General features: G+C 38.8%; 1 protein-coding gene and 1 long non-coding RNA gene across 3 annotated transcripts in view; one reads left to right on the forward strand and one right to left on the reverse strand.

The window, feature by feature from the left end:
- The window catches only part of PNPLA4 (patatin like phospholipase domain containing 4), a 235,979-nt gene that overhangs the window by 135,462 nt on the left and 83,696 nt on the right, over positions 1-16,821 (reverse strand). The window lies entirely within an intron of this gene.
- LOC126946658 (uncharacterized) lies at positions 8,675-11,770 on the forward strand. Its single transcript, XR_007722732.1, has 2 exons — positions 8,675-9,048; positions 10,284-11,770. It is a non-coding gene; the product is annotated as an uncharacterized LOC126946658 (long non-coding RNA).

Here is a 16,821-nt window from a genome sequence, read left to right on the forward strand (position 1 = left end):
TTGATGAAAATGAAACTGGGGCTCATGGGAACCTAACCCTGAATTTTCTAAGAAGAAATGGTTCCGTATTCAGTGTTTGTGATGACCTCTTAGAGCACAACTACCTCCAATAAGCAGAATTAACCGCAACCCAGTAGTCCAGGTGGAAGACAAAAGTTGTAGAATTGGTGAAAAGTGGTTGAGCTTGGTCAGCTGGTGGGGTTTGGGAGTGATCTGGATGTTGGACAGCAGAAATGGAGAGGCACTGCCATGTGTGGATGCTAAGTGGACAGGCAGGGAAGTGTTGCATCAATAAAAAAGGGACCCACATGAAGAGGGCAACATTTGAACTGTTCCTTGAAAAGATGAACTCATGCTTTTCAAATTTATTTATCACATATACACATGTATTTAAGTGGAAGTTATATACTCACACAGCACAGGAACATAAAGCTTAGAAAATTTATGAGCAAAGTAGAGTTATTTCTTGTAGTATTTTTAAAGGACATGTTTGTTCTGTGTGTGTGTATTGAGAACTCAACCCTTATCTCACTACAAATGCATTAACACAAAATAAATTCATTGGCCTATACACAAAAGCTAACACAGTAACATTTCTGGAATAAATCATAAGAGAAAAATCTGCAACCATGGGGATAAGACATAAAACTATAAACTATAAAAGTAAAGAATTGATAAACTAGACTTCATCCATGTTAAAAACTTTTCTCTGGAATACACTAATACACACAAAAAAGTCAGACACGGAATGGAAGAAAACATTAGCAATACTAATCTAATAATGTAATGGAATTCAATATATATAAAGAACTCTGATAACTCAATAATACAGATCAAAAAAGCCAATTAAAGATAGCAAAAGACACATTACATAAGAAGAAATGTAAATGGCCAATAATTACACGGAATGTTGCTCAATATCATTAGTTATCAGGGAAATGTCAATTATATCACAATGCAACTCCACTCTATACCCACTAGTCTAGTTTAAGTGGAAAATTCTGACAATTTCAAGTGTTGTCAAAAATATGAATGCTTACTCACCACTTGTGGGAGTCTAATTTGGGGAAAGTCCTGGAAATTTCTCATTAAGTTAAGCATAGTGACCACATAACTCAGCTATTTCTTCTTCCTTCCTTCCTTCCTTCCCTCCTTCCCTCCTTTCTTTTCTTTCCCTCCTTCCTTCCCTTCCTTCCTTCCTTCCTTCCTTCCTTCCCTCCCTCCCTCCCTCCTTTCCTTCTTTCTTTCTTTCTTTCTTTCTTTCTTTCTTTCTTTCTTTCTTTCTTTCTTTCTTTTTCTTTCTTTCTTTCTTTTTCCTTCCTTCCTTCCTTCTTTCTTTTTCTTTCTTTCTTTCTTCCTCTTTCTCTCTTTCCTTCTCTTTCTCTCTCTCTCTCTTTCCTTCTTTCCTTCCCTCCCTCCATCCCTCCTCAACTTTATTCAATATTCATTGAACCTTTCTGATTTTTAAAACACTGCTCTGAAGTCGACAGATACTATAGAACTTACATTCAATTGCGGTGAGGAGCAGAGAATTATCAAGCAAAATTATATTTCAAAAGATTATTTCTTTAAATGGAGTTAAACGCTATGAAGAAAAAGTTATGTATTTCAGATTGAAAGAGAGTAAAAGGAGAATGTGGGCAACTTTGTATAAGGTGATTAGGGAAGCAAACCTGGAATAATGTTATTTACAGGTAGAAAAATGCAATTAATGGACATATGCTATACTGATGGCAGATTTCTATATAATCTCTGCCTCTAAATAGGTATGCATAAATCATTTTTCTTTAACCAATATGTAGGTCTCTTTTTTAACTAAAAAAATTGTTTAATAGAGAAAGAAGGCTTAGTTGAATGCAAATGGTGAGAGACATCAATTTTAAACCAGAAGTACTTCTGGGTGTTGGCAGATATCCTCCATAGACAGCTACCTCTCTGTGGTTTTCAAGATGGTGCCCTTAGGATAAAGGCATCAGCATCACCTGGCAACCTTATTTAAGGGGAAGCTTCCAGGCACTACTTCTGGCAATCTTATTATTAACAAGCACTTGGGGTGATTATTTGGTATCTTAAAGTTTGAATACCACTGGCTGTCAGTTGCAACTTTAAAAGTGCTGACATAAGATTGAGGAGGATATATTTGATTCTGAGTACAACAAGCAGGATCTTATCTTTGTGATAATGAGCCATGGGGGACTTCTTAACTTTATGCAGGAACTTCTTAGGCTGCCTGGACTGCCAAGCTCTAGTCTTTCCTGGAGAACACTGTGATGTGAGTATTAGATCTTGGGGTCAGGAGTTCTGGCCAAGTTGGAGCTCTGAGGATGCAAGAAAAATCTCTTAAAATCTCAGACTCAGTTTGCATCTTGGAGAAGAAGATCAAAGCGATAGTATATGTATGCACAACCCTATTGCCCCTCTCCAATGAGGCTTTCAAGATCATATGCATACTAAACCTAATGTTGATATTCACAGTTTTCATGCAAGAAAGGAATAGAAAGTTACTGAGTTTCTACTGTGTATCAACACCTTTAAAAATATTATCTCAATTAAAATTGCTGAAATCTTCCCCATGACAGTTTAGGGACAGTATTGCTTTCTACATCCTATAGGAAGAAATAATTAGTTGAAGCAGGAGAATAGAAATGCAAATCCAAACCTTGCTTTTGCTACAAGTTCAGGTTAATTCTAGAGGCATTCTTTGATTATTTTATTCTAAGTTCCTTTCTTTTTAAATTAAGAGTATTTCATGTGCTCCTTGTATGTGTCAACCAAGAAAGACTTTAATTTGGCTTTTTTTAATGATCCACCACCCTTCCACGTACTGACTAATAACATGTTCTAATATTATGATAGCATTGCTAAGTTCCAAAAATGCATTTCATAATTGAGATGGTAGCTTATTAATGGCAGCAGGCTTAAAATGAACAAGAATCGAAATACTTGTCTCAAGAGTTTAGTTTTTATTCCTGATTATCTAAAAACTGCTAGACAATTTTTTGCCTAATCATATCTCAAGTAGGGTTCGATGAAAACTTTTTTTTTAACCCATGGAAACATAAGCAATGCAAAAAAAAAGTGCATGTGAATAAAGAGCTTTATTTTGGAAATCTAGGGAAGAAAATATAGCACACCATTTCGCAATTTGTTTTCCTACTCAAGATTTGTGTTGAAAATACCAAGCCAAAGATAATCCATGGTTTTTAATCATATACTGCTAGATGTGCATGACCAGGTGTTATTACAACTCCCCCTATTGACCTATATCCTTCTCATTAGAACATTTGCTCTTTGCCCCAGAGTAAGGAATCTGGCCATATTTTCATTAATTCACTCTAATACCTATTTTGAGGATTAACATAGTTAATATATTTATACTGAATATTTGTCAATTTGTATAAAATTATATTTAAATATATATGACATAGGGTCAGGTGTGGTAGCTCACACCTGTAATCCCAGCATTCTGGGAGGCTGAGGTGGGCAGATCTCTTGAGTTCAGGAGTTCGAGACCAGCCTGGGTAACATGGCGAAATCCCCATCTCTAGTAAATATACAAAATTTAGCCGGGCGTGGTAGCATGTGCCTGTAATCCCAGCTACTCGGGAGGCTGAGGCAGGAGAATCGCTTGAGCCTGGGAGGCGGAGGTTGCATTGAGCCAAGAGCATACCAATGTACTCCAGACTGGGTGACAGAGCCAGCCTCTGTCTCAAAAATAAATAAATAATGTGACATAGCATTCTGTATATAGTACAAGGTTCAATGGTTCAAATGCTTCCATATGTAGGTGTGGGTGTATCTGTGTTTACATATGTACATGTACTTATGTGTGCATGCAAACATGTGTGCATGCATACATAACTCTAAAAAATCATATCTATAGTACAAATATATATACATACATATGATTTTCTTCAGTAGTATGTGTACACACATATATGCAGTACATACAATCATACATATAGTACAAATATATTTCTGTGTGTGTGTGATTTTTTTAAAAGATTTTTGTTCCACAAGGAGGCTATTTCCAATATTTGTATGGACTCTAAAGGATTAAATTAATTTATACTAGAGTCCACCTTCTCTTTTGACATTTAAAACTAGAATTTTTATGGCTATATGGTGGTATTTCAATGAGCAAGACCTTCTACATAATAAGTCATTTAATAACTTGCCATTTAAATCAACAAAATTTTGCACTCAAAACTTTTGCACTCAAAAGTATTTTAAAGTTATCTATTATTTTGAACTTTAATTCACTTATTAAACAGAAAACATCCACTTGGGAAAGTCTAATACACCTTTGGTTAACGGCACAATGTTTAAAATCCAATAAAACTTAATAAAATAATATTTTACCAACAAGAGAATTAATTCCTATGAACTATTCATCTATTTGTATAGTCTGAGGCTCATCGTAAATCAAATAAAAGCATAGTACCTCAGAGCAGAGAAGTACACCTAATATGCTTGTCCTAACATGATTTTTATTACTTGCATTTCCCTCCAGAGGAATACAGTGAATGAATTAAAGAAGTTGGCTTTTATTACTGATTCGTTGCATATAAAATGAAAAAGCCACTTTGGATGTTCAAGAATTTACATGCAAAGTAGACTAGGAATTCCAATGTCAGTTTATGGACTATATATATGTACTGCAGAAGGAACAGGGAAAACAAAAACTGAGGATGTTTTCTGGTGGACGGGACTGCCAGGAGGTCAGTGTGCCTTGGCTGAAGGAACATGGGGTGGTTTGTAAATAAAGCATACAAACTATCAGTCTAATATTTTTGGTATGGATGTCAGGATGTCTGTGGGCAAACCAAGTCAATCGCTAAATGCAAAGTTGCAGATTGAAGGCTGCTGCGGACATGGGGCTTAAGCCCCCAAGGGTGTCCTAGACATTGGGATATTAGTTTGGACACTGCCAGAGTTGTTTCAGGGGTTGGGGTAGGACTGCAGCTTTTCACATGGTTTTAGGTGAAAATGGGGGTTGATGTTACCTTTAAAGCCTGTTCAGCAAGGAGACCACTTTGCCAGGCTCTACTTATGATTGACAATAAGTGAGTTATCTGTTTCCTTTCCTGTGCCCACAACTTCACTTTACTATTGTGACATCTTTCTTAGTGAAAGAGAGCAATGCTGGATGAAAGGGCAATGGATTGTTACTGAAAACTTTGTTTTGTATGCAGAAGTGAAGTGAACAGGGGAGTGGAGGTTATAAAGTGTTATTCGGGTTCTATGTGAATACCTCTGGGTTTACTGGAACCTCTGAATGTGATGCCTTTCTCTCCTGCTAAACAGTAAGTAAGGACTGGGTCTGCTTCTGCAACATGGCACAGTATCTGGTTTGAAAAAGTACTCGATTAATATTTATTAAACAAATGAATGAGGGTAAGACAATATATAGAATGATGGGATGGATGGATGGATGGATGGATTAGTAAATGGTTCATAGTGTGCAAAAGAGGGAAGGAGGCTGGGCATGGTGGCTCATGCCTATAATTCCAGCACTTTGGGAGGCTGAGGTGGGCAAATTGCTTGAGCCCAGGAGTTTGAGATGAACCTGGGCCACATTGGGCGAACCCATCTCTCCAAAAAAAACTTAAAAAATTAATCAGGCATGGTGATGCACGCCTGTGGTCCCACATACTCAGGAGGCTGAGGTGGAAGGATCACTTGAGCCCAGGAGTTCAAGGCTGCAGTGAGCTATGATAGTGCCACTGAACTCTAGACTTGGCAACAGAGCAACACCCTGTCTCAAAAACAAACAAACAAACAAACAAACAAACAAATGAAAAAGAAAAAAGTAAAAAAGAAAAAAAGTAGGGGCAAGGCATAAAATGAAAAAGAAATGTTCATTACATCTTTTTGAAGTTATTAAAACATACAAATAAATCAGAGTAGTCCCTTCAAAGCAAGATTAGATTAGACAACACCTCTGGTAGCAGGTCTTATGCCTGGTGAGACTTGGGATCTCCTCCTGGACAAGAACTTTCTACCCTGTTATAAACATTCAAGAAAATCTCTTAAGTGCTCTAAATGATTTAGCATCTATCCCTGTGATGCAACCTGAAGCTAACAAAACCCTCCCAGATTTCTACTTAGTTCTCCCTCTTCTTTCTCCTTCTGCTTTTTCTCCTTCCCCTCCTTCTTCTCACTCTCTTTCTTCTCTTGTTCAGAATTTATCTACTTCTTTAAATGTAAGCAGGAGCGGGCTTGGTCAAAATAAAAATGTTGTAAAATCTTGATTTCGTTAGTTTGGTTGTTACCCCCTGACAATGCAGTAAGCTCAGAAATGCTAAGATTTGATGATGGAATTCGACAAAAAATTACCAGAAAATCCTGCATGTTGTACAGGAAGGGGGCCCTGAGACACTTGGAACTTTATAAGAGCATCAGAGAAACAGGCAATTGGGCAACACTGAGAAAAGGCAGAGAGGTGAGGGAGAAGATGTAAAATGTCACTGATGTAATTTTGCCTAGAACCGCCCACAGCACATCTTAAAAACTAATTAGATCTCTGAAAAGAGACACATGCATGAGTGGATAAGTGAGCTCCTTAGGTCAAAATGTTAAGGAGGTCCATAGTTAGTGAGGAAAGGGAAAGAAGAACCATCAGAATGGAAGCAGTATTCAGAAACATGAAAGATGATTATGTGAAGGCTGTGTCTAGGTGATGAAAATTAAAAACAATAAAAGAGGAACAATGCGTCAAATGAAATACAAAGAAGCCAAAAAGTCTAGGAGGCTTAGGATGCTTGAAAGGATCCTAAGAGGAGTTTCTCCAAGGGGCTGAAATGGGTATCAGAAAATATATTAGCTAATATATGCAGGAGAAGTTTACAGAGGACATTATCATAATTGAAGGGACGGGAGCGGAAGTAAATGTTTCCATTACATGTAGTTGCAAGAGTGTATCTTTAGAGATGACGATTAGATAATTCTGAAACACCAATCTTCATTTGTCATATTCCTCTACAAACCTATACTGGTGAATTACATTGAAATAGCTAAAGGACCCAAATAGCTAAAGGACCCAGGCAATTGTCAGTTGATGGTGTGCTTTAAATATATCATGTTAATATAGTGCTTGCAGTTTAAAATGTCTTCTCACATACATTTGCTCATTTAATTTCCTCAATATTCTGTGAGGCAGGCGCTAATCTCATTTCATAGTGAGAAAATTGAGGCTGAAAGTGATATCCTAATAAGGGGCAAGAGTTGTTCTTTTTGTCAGCTAGGTCAAGGGCCATTTATGCCATTTAACTCCATATCAAATGCCCTTCTTCTTTCTCTATAATTGTGGGAAGACAAAGGTTTATCCCAAATGGGTGTGCTATAAATCAGTCCTGCAAGTCATATTTCCATGCATATCAATTTTGCCAACGTACATATTGCAAAATTATTTTTGTTCTTCCATTGTTCCATCGACAAAACACTAATGATGAGAAAAATACCTAATCCATGGGTGCTACAAGAATTAAGTAAATTAACATGTGTAATCTTCCTAGAAAAGTGCTTGGCAAAAGTAAGCAGAAAATGGATATTTATCATTATAATTGTTGTTGGTGTTGTATTGTTATGACTGAAATGAAAAACAAAAGTATAGTCATGCACAGCATAATGGCATTTTGATCAATGATGGACCACATATACAATGGTAGTCCTATAAGATTATAATGGAGCTGAAAATATTCTATCACCTACTAATATTGTAGCACAACACATTACCTTTTCTATGTTTAGATATGAAAATACCATTGTATTACAATTGCCTTCCATATTCAGTACAGTACCATGCTGTTCAGGTTTGTAGCCTAGGAGCAATAGGCTATACCATATAGCCTAGGTGAGTAGTCAACTATACCATCTAGGTTTGTGCAAGCACACTCTCTAATGTTTGCACAATGACAAAATTGCCCAATCTCACATTTCTCAGAATGTATCCCCATCATTAATCAGTGCATGACTATAAACATTTTTTGGGGGAAACCAGTTTTTCGCGTGTGAGCCATCTCCAATCAGTAACAAAATGTCCTGTTCGCTCCCATATGAAGGAGAGAAATGCTTGAGTGGCAAGCAGGAATGAAAGTTCAGTTCACCTACCTGTCCCGTGTGCTCTCAGGCTCTCTTCCATCAGCAGCAAAGCCCTCCTCCCACCCACACACACAGAGTCATGCACGTACTCACACAAATTCACTCACAGGCATACAGACACAGGGTCACACACATTCACACACACCTTCACTCACACATACCACCGTGTACCATGAGTCATACCTACCACCACCAAGGACACCATCCTCCTGGCAACATCGAAAAGAAAGAAGAGAGGACTTGCAGCTTGCTAGGACTATTTCTTGATAGTCACACCTGGGCAATGCAGTATTTGATATGTCCTCATGGAAGCATCACCTTTGCTGTTGCTATCTCATCCACATGGCCATAGTCATTGCTTCACAGAGGACTGGGTAAAAAAAAAAAAAAAAAGGCAAATAATGACCACTCACAGGTTCTGAGTGGTGAGTAAATAAATGTCGGTGCTGGCTCAGGATGGCTAATGGGAACTGCTAGCAAGTTAGCTGGGGCCATTCTGAAGGGCCTGGGGAGTGTGCTGCTGGCCGCAATAACCACTTCAGAGAAGCTTCTAACAGCAATGCCAGGAAGGGACAGACAGCACTGGAGCAAATTCAGGGCATCAACTCCCAGATCCTAGCTTGGCTGCCTGTCTATTGTCCTGTTTCCTGAAAACACCAAGGAATGGAGTCATTCATTAACTCAACAAACACTTAAAGATTGCATTCTGGGTTCTGAGTGGTTTTAGGTGCTAGAAAGAGAATAATGAACAAAACCACAAGGCTTTTTGTCTTCTGGAGCTGATACTTAAATCGGTGTGAGACAGATGGTACATAACACACTAAAACAGCTGTTATTGGTTAAAATTAGGAACAATGAAGAAAATGAAAGAGGGTAATGGAACAGAAGATGACATTGGATGAGATGAGCCTCTATGAAGAAAAGGAAAGAGTAACATGCCAACGGGTAAGTTGGGGGCAGGTACAGCTGCATAAGTTGGTGGATGCAACAAGTGAGCAGAAAATTGAGTGGTGAGAAGGAACCTACCATGAAAAATAAATGTGAGGAGTATGTATTTCTGGCAGTGCAACTAAGAACTGGCAAGATAAACTGCTGAGATAAAGGTTCTAGAAAGGTGTGGTGCGTTCACAGCATAATGAACAGGAGGAGAGAGAGTTGTAAGAGGAAAACTCAGAGAGATAAAAGTGATGTACCATGGGGAAAAGATGGGTTTCATTACTTTAGATGGAGAGCGATGGACAGGTTAGTAGCCTCTCAATAAGAAGGCCTGATTTACAATTTTATAGGACCATTCCGGTTACCAAGTGGAAGGTGGTGTGAAGGGGTATTGTGAGAAAAGCAGAATGGCCTAGGGGCTCAGACAGGAGGTGCAAGCAGACATGGGCCAAAGCCATCAGATTCATAGCACATTTGCAAGACACAGATGAAAACTTGCTGCTGGACGAGATGCAGGGTGTGAGTAGATTATCGAGGAAAATGCTCTTCCAAAAGAAGTAAGCGATATAAATGATGGAAGATATTACAAAACCCAACCCGAACTTATTGCCAGTATCAGAACTAACAATTCTAACTTGAATGATTATCCATCCCCCTGCCCCCTACAAGGAGTCATTCATGAGAGACCATGAGTCTAAAACATCACTATTGAATAGGAAAAAGCCTGAGCTCTTTCTCAAAAAGGGTACTTATCCCAGACATGTTTCATATCCTGCTTTGCTAAAATTGCCTCTTTGTTTAAAATTATAAAATCATGTTTTGAACAAATTGAAAATTCATATGCAATAACTCTATTGACATGGGAAAATAAAGTGTTTGTGCGAACATGATTCACTCACACTGCCTCTTCAGATATGAACAAATCATTTTGTAGCATTGGTTTAATTCCATCTTTCTCTCCATATTGTAAAGATTATCTTTCCAACTTCACTTCAGAATAATGGTTTGTTATTATTGTAAATTGTAGCTCTTCTCCCCTTTTTTCTTAGTCATTATATAGTAGCTGATTATCTCACTTTCTGCAGGGGTTGAGGTCCCCATTTTTATTTCCAATTTGTGATTTCCAGCTCCGTATTTTATAATATTATATTTTGTGCACTTGGCTATTGCAAAATGATTTCCTATTGTCTCTTTCGGGGGCATAGATTTGTAGCAATTTAGCCTTTTTTATCCGTTCTTCCCAGAAGGCAGTTTGCTGACATTTATGGAGTTTGAACTGTTACACAGAGTGAGATGTGCTTTGCATAAGGACATTTCTATCATTGTTCTTGAAGTTAATGCTATGTGGGCTCCAGTGGCCATGCTTAAACGGAGTGTGAGGTATGAATCATTTCATTTTGATTTTTTCAGTGTATCAGAAAAGGACAAGGATATATTGCTATGCTGCTGATGGTACCAGAAATTCTTATCTGATGATGATGATGATGATGATGATGATAATGTCCTAATTATGTTCTGCGTTCAGACACAGGGGAAGCTTTTGGGTGACTATCATTAATTTTCTAGCACTGGCAGAGACTATCAAATGGAATAAGGAAGGGCAGCCTCAGAAGAAGGAAGTAAGGCCCTCCTGTAATCATATGAGGTTGTCAGGAATGAGTCACCCCTCTAACTCTTATACTGAGCCTCTCGATAGGGGCTATGAGATATATAGAGGTACTCAATGTCTACTCTGTCATTCTCCTTCCTCCCTGACAAACTGCTTTCCCAAATACCAGATAGGAAAAGGTCCAAAAACAGCAGCAAGATTCAGGACTATTGTTGCACAGGAAATGTGGTTCTTGGATCGCTAGAAATATCTGGAGACTCTGAAAAAGGCCAAGTGCTTTACTTCTGATTGTTGATGCTTGAGAGCAAACTGTGTGCAGTCCTTTTGAAGTCAACAGTTTATCAGGGCATTGCAGATACACACTTCTTGGGCCTTCGCGTATACACTCATTGAGAGGCAATTTGATGTTATATCCTTGTCTTCTCTAGAGAAACGTATTACAGAGGTGTCGATTTGGGTAGTGTTTTTATAATTTTGCAAATGAATTATTGCACATTGCATCTACTGTTACTCATAAAAGCCCACACAATATTCCTTGAATTTTAATTCGAGAAATAGCAGGAGATCAGGGTAAGGAAAAAGATTCACCCCTAGGAATAAATGTGTATGTTTTCTCTTCTCAGCAAAAAGTATACCTATGTAGGTAAATAATGAAGAGAGAATTATACACCTTTTAAGAGTCATGTTTTTGTTGTTGGTGGTGGTGGTGGTTTTGAACAGAGTCTCACTCCGTTACCCAGGCTGAAGTGCAGTGGCACAATCTCAGCTCACTGCAACCTCCGCCTCCCAGATTCAAGTGATTCTTCTGCCTCAGTCTTTCGAATAACTGGGATTACAGGCACATGCCAACACACCTGGCTAATATTTTGTATTTTAGTAGAGACAGGGTTTCACCATGTTGCCCAGGCTGATCTCAAACTCCTGAGCTCAGGCAATCCGCCCGTCTCTGCTTCCCAAACTGTTAGGAGTATAGGCATGAGCCACCACTACTGGCCAAGTCATGTTTTCAACCCATATGAGTTCATAGGTAAAGGATATATATATATATATATATATATATATATATATATATATATATAGCCATCCACAAATGTTGACCTAAATTTTCAGCCCAAGCTTCCCAAACTACTCAATATGAACACTCAGGAGTACCAAATTCTTCAGGGTTTTCTGATGGACTTTGTCTTCATGTATTCTTTATGTTTTATGTTGTGCCTTGTCTCCATTCCAGTGTTGCTTCACAATCTTTTGGTTTTCAGCTGATACAAACATCAAATGAGTGAGAAGGACAGTCTTTTGTTGGGACTGTTCATGCCTTGTCTCTGAGAATCTCAAGTGTCCTCTGGTGTCCAGAAGCCATTTTCTCAGTTATGTTTCTCAGGACACAATTCTGAGACATAAGGAGGCCTAACTGCCAAACTCCTCTTTGTGCTTCCTGCCATGGATTGTATTTCATTTCTAGATAATACAGTGAAAAGAGAGAGCCATCCATACAGTACAGTACATCCATACAGTACAGTATCAACGACTCATTAGACCTATGAAGAAAAAGGATACAAAAGGACACAAAAGTAAAAACATAAATAAATGCGAAAACTATATTCTGAACGATTTGGATCAGTGGATAACAATAATTAAAAGGTGAGCTCACTTGATGAATTTGGGGGAACAACCAAAAGATCATCAAAATTGTAGATGACTCAGAAATAGATTAAAAACAGACCTAACAGGTCACAGAATCTGAATTTCTCCTCTCCAACTTCTAAATATGCCTCACGATTTTCTTACCCACCAAATCTTTCTCCTGATCATAGACAACTCTTACCCAGATTGTCAACATATATAAAACTGGTTAAAATGATGAGAGGTCTTCAAATTTATTCAGAGTAAATGCTGCTTTAAAAATGGTCATGCAGCATTGAAATATGATCATGTTGAAAAAACATACTTCAACTGAAGTGAGACTATATAACCTGTCTGATTGTGTACAAACCAGTCTTATTTCTTCCATCTTGGTCACAATGACAATGATAATATTATTATTTTACGGATTTTCTCGACACCTTCCAGATACACAGTTGGATGATTATTTGATGTATTTATTTTTCTGAGTAGCTGATTTTAAGTCAACTCTTGTTCTTGCTACATGAAACTAAGAGCTTTTCTTTCACAGTCACATACCACAGGCTCTGGCTAACCAGCATGCAGGGTCACAGTCATGTCAAAGAAGCATCCTAAATCCAATCCTGTCTTAATTTTAGAAAATGGAAAAGATCAAAATAGCCCATGTATAAGAATAAATAGTGTATTAGTCTGTTTTCATGCTGCTGATAAGGACATACTCGAGACTGGGAAGTAAAAGAGGTTTAATTGGACTTACAGTTCCAAATGGCTGGGGAGGCCTCAGAATCATGGTGGGAGGCAAAAGGCACTTCTTACGTGGTGGGGGCAAGAGAAAATGAGGAAGATGTAAAAGCAGAAACCCCTGATAAAACCATCAGATCATATGAGACTTATTCACTACCACAAGAACAATATGGGGGAAACTGCCCCCGTGATTCAAATTATCTCCCACCAGGTCCATCCCACAACATGTGGGAATTATGGGAGTACAATTCAAGATGAGATTTGGGTGGGGACAAAGAGCCAAATCATATAAAATAGGTAGGTACATCATGGACCCTGCATAAAAAAGAGTATTATACAGATTTTAAGAGTCATGTATTTAACCCACTTAAGTTCGTGAGTAAATGATCAAAAATATAATATTGACACATAAAGGCTATTGCACCATCTATAAATTAAGTTTTTAGAGATATACATATCTTTAAGGACAGATTGATAAACAGATAGATAGATAGATAGATAGATAGATAGATAGATAGACAGACAGACCTATATATGCCCCTTGTTATAAGCTCTCATGTTTATCTGCCACCACACATAGAAAGAGAGACACAGAGAGAAGGTGAAGAAGAAGGTGAGGGAAGAGGAGGTATGGGAGGAGGAAGAGAAAGAGAAGGGCGAAGGAGGTGATAATTTTTAAAAAGCTGCAAATGCAACGCAAAAAAAAAAAAGAAAAAAAAAAAAAGACAACACCAGCACCTACAGAAAACAAACACCCACTTTAATTTTTCCCAGTGGTGGAATTGATTGTTCTGGGACCTGAGTAAAAGAGCAGGGATGTCTCTGTCTATTCTCTCTCTCGAGTCAGTCAATGTGATGCTGCTGGTCTGTGTTTGTGTTTGAATGAGGAAAGACCTGCACTCTAGTAATGACCTGGCAGTTAGCTTGGAGGACCCTGGACATATTTGTCCAGTTCCACTCAATCCTCCCCTAAAGTACCTATGGTATTATATTAGTTCGTTTTCATGCTGCTGATAAAGATATACTTGAGACTGGGAAGAAAAAGAGGTTTAATTGGACTTATAGTTCCACAAGGCTGGGGAGGCCTCAGAATCAGGGTGAGAAGCAAAAGGCACTTCTTACATGGCAGTGGCAAGAGAAAAATGAGGAGAAGCAAAAGCAGAAACCTGGATCTCACATCAGATCTCATGAGACTTATTCACTATCATGAGAATAGCAAGGGAAAGACTGGCCCCCATGATTCAATTACCTCCCCCTGGGTTCCTCCCACAACACATGAGAATTCTGGGAGATACAATTCAAGTGAGATTTGGGTGGAGATACAGCCAAACCATATCATTCCACTCCTGGTCCCTCCAAAACTTCACATTTCAAAACAAATCATACCTTCCCAACAAGCCCCACAAAGTCTTAACTCATTTCAGCATTAACCGAAAAGTCCACAGTCCAAAGTCTCCTCTGAGACAAGGCAAGTCCCTTCTGCCTATAAGCCGGTAAAATCAAAAGTCAGCTAGTTACTTCTTAGATACAGTGGGGGCACAGGTATGGGGTAAATACAGCCATTCCAAATGGGGACAATTGGCCAAAACAAAGGGGCTACAGTGCCCATGCAAGTCCAAAATCCAGAGGGGCAGTCAAATTTTAAAGCTCCAAAATGATCTCCTTTGACTCCAGGTCTCACATCCAGGTCACGCTGATGCAAAAGGTGGGTTCCCATGGTCTTGGGCAGCTCCGTCCCTGTGACTTTGCAGGTTACAGCCTTCCTCCTGGCTTTCATGGGCTGGCGTTGAGTGTCTGTGCCTTTTCCAGGCCCACAGTCAGTGAATCTACCATGATGGGGTCTGGAGGATGATGGCCTTCTTCTTACAGCTCCACTAGGCAGTGCCCCAGTAGGAACTCTGTATGGGGGCTCCGACCTGACATTTCCCTTCCACACTACCCTAGCAGAGGTTCTCCATGAGGGCCCTACCCCTGCAGCAAACATTTACCTGGGCATCCAGGCGTTTCCATACATCTTCTGAAATCTAGGTGAAGGTTTCAAAACCTCAATTCTTGACTTCTGTGCACCTGCAGGCACAACACCATGTGGAAGCTGCCAAGGCTTGGAGCTTCCACCCTCTGAAGTCACAGCCCAAGCTGTATGTTGGCTCCTTTCAGCCACAGCTGGAGTGGCTGGGACACAGGGCACCAAGTCCCTAGGCTGCACACAACACAGGGATCCTGGGCCTGGCCCACAAAATCACTTTTTCTTCCTGGGCTAGAGATAACTAGATGAAGCCAGTACCTGTAATAAATATATTCTTTGTAATACTTTTTCTTATGTCTTAGTGACATAAAACTAGACATTTAATGGTACCTAGGCAAACAGTTGAATAAACAACTAGCAATTAGTAGGAAAACTGGCTGAACATAGAAAGTTTAGTAACCATTCTAGTCAACTCTGTGTTCTTATTTTTTTAGGATTGTTGACTAGGTACTGTGGATACAGTAACTAGAGTTACCTGGGTAAGAGTTAAATACAGAATCCTCCATAAAACTAGAATAACTAGTTGAAGACAAGAAGTATAACATTGCATTCTCCTCAACATTTCTCATTTCTTGTTGGAATAACGAGTTAGTTCTGTCAATGGGTAGTAGTACCTAGGTTATTACAAAGCAAGAAATAAGAAGAGATGTCTAGAATAGGATAAGTATTTGACACCAGGATGGTGAAAACAACAACAACAACAACAACAGTGTTTTCAAATAGAAACTCTTATTTCCTGTGTGATGAATGAGTTAGAATTAGTACTGGAGATACCTCTATGAGATGTGGATTTCATTTTGGGGGAGGGGTACATACTCAACAGATGAACTGCTGGGTCATATGGTAGAACTGTTTTGATTTTCCAAGGAGCCATTATACTGTTTTTCATAATGTACCAATAACATTTCTGTCTTGTAAAGGTCCCCTTTTCTGCACACCCTAAAAGGGTTTCCTTTTCTCCACACCTTTGCCATCATTACTTTTTATCTCTTGACTTTTTGATAATACCTGTCCTAACAGGTGTGAGGTGATAGTTCACTGTGGTTTTCATTTGCGTTCTCTGATTATTAACGATGTTGAGCACATTTTCATAAACCTGTCGGCCAGTTGTGGGTTTTCTTTCAAGAAATGTCTATTCAAGTCCTTTACCTATTTGTAAACCAGACTACTGTTTTGTTTTTGTTTTTGTTTTTGTTTTTTTTGCTATTGAGCTGTCTGAGTTCTTTATATATTTTGGATATTAACTCGTTATTAGATATATAGTTCACAAATAGTTTCTCCGAAACCATAGCCTGCCTTTTCATTTTGTTGATTGTTGGCTGTGCAGAAGCTTTTAGTTTCCAGGCTGCTCACTTGCCCTACATATTTCAGCTTCCTAGACCCCCACAGTGTGTGAATGTGTGAGTCAATTGCTTAGAGTAAAGCATATCATATATATAATATTATTCATAAATAAATACCAAACAATAGTAAATAGATGTTTATGACATATATTACACACACACTCACACACACACACACAAATATCCTGTTGGCTTAGTTTCTCCTTCTCTGAGGAACCCAGCTTGATACAGACCCAGCTGAGCGAGTGTGTTTGCTGATCTTCACCGCCTGAAGCCAGTGCTTTAAACCATGAGAATGAAACATTGAGGGGCACTATGTGGACACTGGGAGAAGGAAGTGAGATGGAAAAGTTCTTTGATCGCATCCAAGAAGTGAATGGTCCTCAAGGTGCAGCAGAGGAATTTGTAGGAGAGAGGGATGATTGATGGACAGTTTT

Source organism: Macaca thibetana, chromosome X, assembly GCF_024542745.1.
Source record: "Macaca thibetana thibetana isolate TM-01 chromosome X, ASM2454274v1, whole genome shotgun sequence".
In the NCBI taxonomy this organism is placed as follows: Eukaryota; Metazoa; Chordata; class Mammalia; order Primates; family Cercopithecidae; genus Macaca; species Macaca thibetana.